This window comes from Pholis gunnellus (assembly GCF_910591455.1).
Source record: "Pholis gunnellus genome assembly, chromosome: 9".
NCBI lineage: Eukaryota > Metazoa > Chordata > Actinopteri > Perciformes > Pholidae > Pholis > Pholis gunnellus.
In genome coordinates, this window is record NC_136535.1 from 22,005,108 (window position 1) to 22,011,024 (window position 5,917).

Below are 5,917 nucleotides of genomic sequence, written 5' to 3' on the forward strand. Positions count from 1 at the left end.
TAGCTCACCTTCTTTTCTTTTTGCTAGAGTCGGTGCTCTGCAGCTGAGGCATCTCCTGAAAGAAAACAAAGCATTTTCATTTTCAGTCAGATGTACTCTGAAATGTCAGCAGCTGTCAACTGGCTCCGTCCGTCATTTCATAATCAGCTTTGTTTTGGAGTTACAATCCGGTGGTTGGAAGTCAAAAAGTCCCAATTCCCCATGAGAAGTGACCCAATACAATCTGGTCGCTCACATGGCTCCACCTTTCACGGTCTGTACATACGTGCACGTGTGCTCCACTCTCACCATAGAAATAGATCTCCCAGAGCCGGGCCACTTTGTGCTGTCGTCCAGCAGGACCGCTGGACTGCAGGAGCGGCTTGCAGATCGGCTGCATGCGCGGCTGGAGGAGCGGCTGGGGATGGGCGGTGGCGGGCCGTCACTGGAGCTCTGCACCGCCTCATACAGGCTGTCCATGGACCCCTCCTGGTGCCATGTGGACAGACAGACAGACAGTCACGCAGCTGTTAGACAGTTGAACTTGATTTATGAATGGATTTCACCCATCCCGTTGAATTAAGTCTGATCGGTACTTTTGATGAAGCACACAGTGTGCACATATCAAGCAGGGTTTATAAGTTACACGCTTCATGCCAGTGGTAAGGAAATGCAATGCAACTGTAAAGCACAGACGGAGAGAAATTTGAAAGACATGATTGAGAAAGCTCACATAAAGCTTTTTGCATTGTAAGCAGAGGCAGAGCATCACAAGTAGCGTTATGGGGATTTGATATGACTGAAAGGATAGAGCTGCTCCAAAGCTCTTCTAAATTTGCTTGTCAACCACGGATGTAGGGGAGGATTGGAATTCCTCTGCACAGATTTCAGTGTGGATTAAAAATGTGCCCCGCTTGTCTGTATTCCTTCTAGGAACCAATGTCTCTCTTTGTCCATCTCGTCTTGTCTCTAGGATGACATCTTATCTCTTTACTGGGCAGAGGAGCATTTGTAGTGGCAACAAAAGGAAGGCGTTTTGGTTCGCAATGCTCATCGGTTTATAAGATCAGCCTTTTTAGGTTTGAACTCTCATAATGTGTCCCTGTAGGTCTCGTTGTACTTTATCTTCTTCATTGCAGATAATCTCAATACTGCCTCCCTTTTGTTCGGTTTCTGTAATATGTGGAATTGTGTAATCTTCAATATAATCATGTCATTTCATTATGCTTCTAGATACGTGTTTATAAAACTTGTCTAGGTGTATGTTTTATGTGGTGTGTACTTTAAACAGTGTCATTTACACCTAACTACATGTATTTATAATGTCCTAAAAACTCATGAATGAGTTAGTACAAATAGTCATCATGCGCGTGAGGTGGAATAACAGCAACACAGAGGACAATCAGTGCACTCGCAGTTCAAGCCTCCGTTTATTGAAACAAGACTTTGGTAATATTCCTGATTTATTGCTCAACATTCCCAAAAGTCCGTTAACTTGTGCTCGTGCCCATGTGTAGCATGACAGCTGCAGCAGCATCTTGAGGGACCATATGTGGCAGTGGTGCATGTGCTGCAACCACACACTTGTTTTTACCCACGGTCACTTCACTTATCAATACTTTGTTTCTGTTATCTCCTCCAGAGTCATGAACGCGTCAACTACTACATAAACAAGAGAATTTAACATGCAAATATAGTACGACCGCATTAGATATGGTAAATCTGATGAAAACCTCATAAAGCAGATGAATTTAGAGATGTATCTTTTACATTTTGTGGCAGTTTAGATGTGGATTGTGCAAAAGGAGAAACTCAATATCAGAAGGATATTTCTAAAGATGAAACAGTCAGTGGATTAATGATATGACTACAACAGTAAAAGCCTCAATAGATCAACTGTTGCCTGGATCAGGTGTAGCTCATTCACATGCTGAAACACTGTTAAAATAACCTTTTACATCTTTTCCCCACAGTGAATTGCTTACACACTATGCTATTGTTTACACATTGTTAATGTATTACTTATGGCCAAGCTCACATTTGCATCAAAGGGCTAAAGTTCTCTCGTCCCCCTAAACCACACACACAGACACATGCAGCTTGGCAGAAGCAGAAGTTAAAAGTGTCTCTTACCAGCGAAAAGCAGAAAAGGTTCATGTTGGCTGCTTGTGTTGGTGCGTCCGGTGGCTGTGCAACAGTGTGCTGAGAGACAGCCAGCGACGGAGAGACACAACAGCTCAGCGTGAGCCCAGCCCGGGTCGCCTGCTGTCTCCTCAGATTAATACCACAGTGAAATCCCTCCACTAATCCAATAGATGGACCACCATTACTCTACCGGCTGCAGAACGCACTCCTGACAACAGGCTGGATCAACAGAGGGAGTCTTTGTTTGGAATCTTTTTTTTTTTTTTTTTTGCAGGGAAGCTGTTTTCAGCATCAATGCTCTTTTTTTCTTTACCTAAACTCAGTGGTGAAATAAGTATTATACACATATTTACTTATTATATTCTTTAAGTAAAAGTACCAGAAGAATAATGTAAAAATACCCAATAACAAGTAAAAGTCCTGCATTCAATATCTCACACAAAATGTCCTTTGTGACCGATATATTATGACATAATTGGATTGTTAATACTGGTGCATCAATGTGCAAACAGTATTTTATTCTTTTATTCATTGTATTTCATACAATGTATGCGATTACTGTTTTTACTACTTTATACACTGGTTGTTAGAGAAAACAGTGTTTGGATACTTTTTTAAACTGAGAGGCGCCAACTGCATGTATTACAAAAAAGGGAACTGGTTATGTCTTTTTTTTTTTGTCCAATAAAACCTTAAACTGTGAAACGAAAAACTGAAAACAATTCCCTCTGACGCAATAGAATAGACATTGGAAGGTGCCATGAAATAGAAATATTCAAGTAAAGTACAATACCTCTACAGTATGGAGTAATTTCACCAATGCCCATGAGATGCCTCATATGCAGTCAAACAACATTGGTGATGCACACTAATCAGTCAGCCTCGTCATCATCATCGTCTTCATGAAAACATCTTATCAGCTGTGAGGCGATGAAAAACTGTTGTTTGTCCTCATGGCTTGATCCTTTTAAAGGCTTTTTTTATTAGATGCATTATTCAAAGCAGTTGTAATCTACCATTGATTGAAGAATTTATTGATTATTTTATAGATGTATCATTTATATCCCCTGGCATGATTTAGTAACTCTTTAGTAAATCTAGGTCTATAGATCTCAGGCAGTGGAGTGCCAAAATGACAGCAAGAGCTTTAATAATGTAAATATCTACCTCATGCAGTCGTCATTTAGACAAACACACCGAGCATGCTAATTCTCACGTTCTCAGCCAGCCGCGGCTCTTTCCTGTGTGGGCAGCAGATGAGAGGAGTACGTTCCCTCGTGCTCTAAATGTGGCTTTCTGCAACATACTGGCTTCTTCAGAAGTCAAAATAATTTCTCTAAATGATGGAAAGTTGTTACATTTTGGGTTTTGGGGCGAGTCCCCTAAAACTAAAAGGTTTTGCATGCAGTGATTTCATTTTTCATCTACGCCTCTTGGAGAAGTGCAATATGTGTGTTTTAACCCGTAACACAGTAACACAGTTCTATTAATCCGCCAATCATCCACGTTTGATATCTGAGCTGCTCTAATGTAAAGAAGGAACAGCCGGAGAGATTAACACTTATGACCTATATTTTAATGATTTGCCATAAGTGGAATGACCTCTGATGCTGGAAAGTATCTTAAATCCACGCCATTCATTCAGCTTAGTCAGTTCACTGTGGTATTATAATTGTATTTGTGATCTGGTGTGAATGCCTTTGTGTTATTTGAACAACAGAAACAAAAAAACACTTTTAAAAAGGAACATAAATTATATGTGAAGGTTAGTGATCATAGAAATATTAAAGGCCTCGACACTAATGAATCAATCATTCCCACTGACTTCAGCCCACTTTGCAAAGTTAAAGAGTCTCTTTACCTCTGTAGTCATTATTTAACTATACGCGCTATCAAGCCATCGGTGTATGACCGAAACAAGCTGCGCAGTGTTTAATTCTGGACACGGGCCCAGACTGCCGCGTACTGTGCGTGTGTGACTGACATTAACAGGGTGTGGCACGGCCAACATGCGCAATCCTCAGGCTCTGTGGTGAAAAGAGGAAAGAGCTAACATCCCTTCATTATCAAGTCAATTAAGGCCTTGCCCAAATGGGGTTTTTGTTTCCTTGCTTTTCCCTTTCTTCTCGTTGTCTCACATAAATGCACGGAAAACTAGTTTAGACCTAACCTGCAAATTCATCGCCTGTCACAATGTGTGTACTGTAACTTATCAACCAGTTTGATTTACCCCCCTGATGAATACAACTTGGCCCAGTTTAAAGGTGCCGTGTGGAGTTTATTGTACACAAACACAGTTATGTTTACATTTAGCATTTCTCACCCAGAAGCAATGTGTATCGCCTTGAGGCATAACAAACATGTAACGTGATACGACAAACAGCTGGAACAAGGTGAAATAAAAGATGTATTCTTTTTCCATTTAATGATTTTGGCATGTGGTGCGTCAGTGCAGATGACACCCTAAAGGGAGTCCAACTTTACATTCCAGCAAAGACAGACAGCGACCCACATAGCAGCAGGCCATTCCAGCAAGTGACCCACTAAGTGACATCAGGAGCGGATTAAGTGTGTTTGTGTGCGTGTGTGTGTGTGTGTGTGTGTGTGTGTGTGTGTGTGTGTGTTTGTGTGTGGTTGCCCTGCTTCCAGCAGTAATTGTTTACAAAAGACATGGCAGTAACCACCAGTGTGTTGATTTAGTGTTTAATGAATGACACTGAAGAGTTCGACATTTTTACATTTTAATTGAAAGTAAAAGCAAATCAAAGACAGTAAAATCACATTAAAATCATATTAACCAACAAATCAGCTTCCACCAGATTCAGATCACAGTCATTACTTTTTCACGAACTATTTTCATTAATCAGAAAGTGAAAGGGAATGCAGCAGAGTGGTGACTCAAGGGCACAAGTCACTGGAGCAGCAGGTTGTGTGGTAATCTTCCACACAGAACTGCTCGCAAGTTCGAGAGAATTGGGTATCTGTTGAAAAACAACAAGAAACAATTTGCGATCACTGAACCATCCCTCTGTCACTGTGGTATCTATGGCTTTTCCCAAAAAGTTAAAGACAGGGAACAAGACCAACGTACCGCCATCGAAGGTCTTGCAGAAGAAAGATGATGCCGGGCAATCTGTCTCCTCCTTACAGATGTCGTCATGCTCATCGCTGCAGGTGTAGCATTTGAGCGTGAGCACTGGTGAGAAGACAGCAGCCAACGTTTAGGAAGTGGGAAAACATTTTCACTGACATGAGGGGTTTTCCTTCCTCTCGACGTAGACAGGTGTAATGCATCGGTGATCAAATCAAGTGGTCCCATTATACCTAAATATTCTACAAGTGTTTGTCTTCAATTGAATTAGTAAAAATGAAGAATTTGATTATAAACCAAAGTTCGCTCACCTTGAGCGCTGCACAGCAGCAGCAGCATTGTAAGAAGCAGGACCTTCATGTTGTCAGATGGTATGTGGACTAACATCCCGCACTGACACCTTTATACTGACACTGACACGCCACATGCCAAACTGGGAATGTGGTTGTGCACTTCCTTGTGTGTCATAATCCGGTAATTGTACATTCCTATTGTTCCAGAGAAAAGACAGAAGCTTAAGGGAACAAAGAGTTGCTTCATATTCTTTTTAAAGGTGTTGTGTTCCAAGAAGAAAAGCTGAGTTTCCTTTAAACCCTCTCCTTAATGATGCTGTTTGTAAAGATGAACTTGACCTCTGAACAGGATTATATGTATTCATTTCAGATTGTACCAGACTATATCAGATCAGATCAGATCAGAGAT

At 41.2% G+C, this 5,917-nt stretch overlaps 1 long non-coding RNA gene across 1 annotated transcript; it reads right to left on the reverse strand.

The window, feature by feature from the left end:
• Positions 1-4,852: 4,852 nt before the first annotated feature.
• On the reverse strand, positions 4,853-5,622 carry LOC306700799. The gene is made up of 3 exons (XR_013767215.1): positions 5,527-5,622; positions 5,216-5,320; positions 4,853-5,105 (listed from the first exon to the last, which is right to left on the reverse strand). It is a non-coding gene; the product is annotated as an uncharacterized lncRNA (long non-coding RNA).
• Positions 5,623-5,917: the final 295 nt, after the last annotated feature.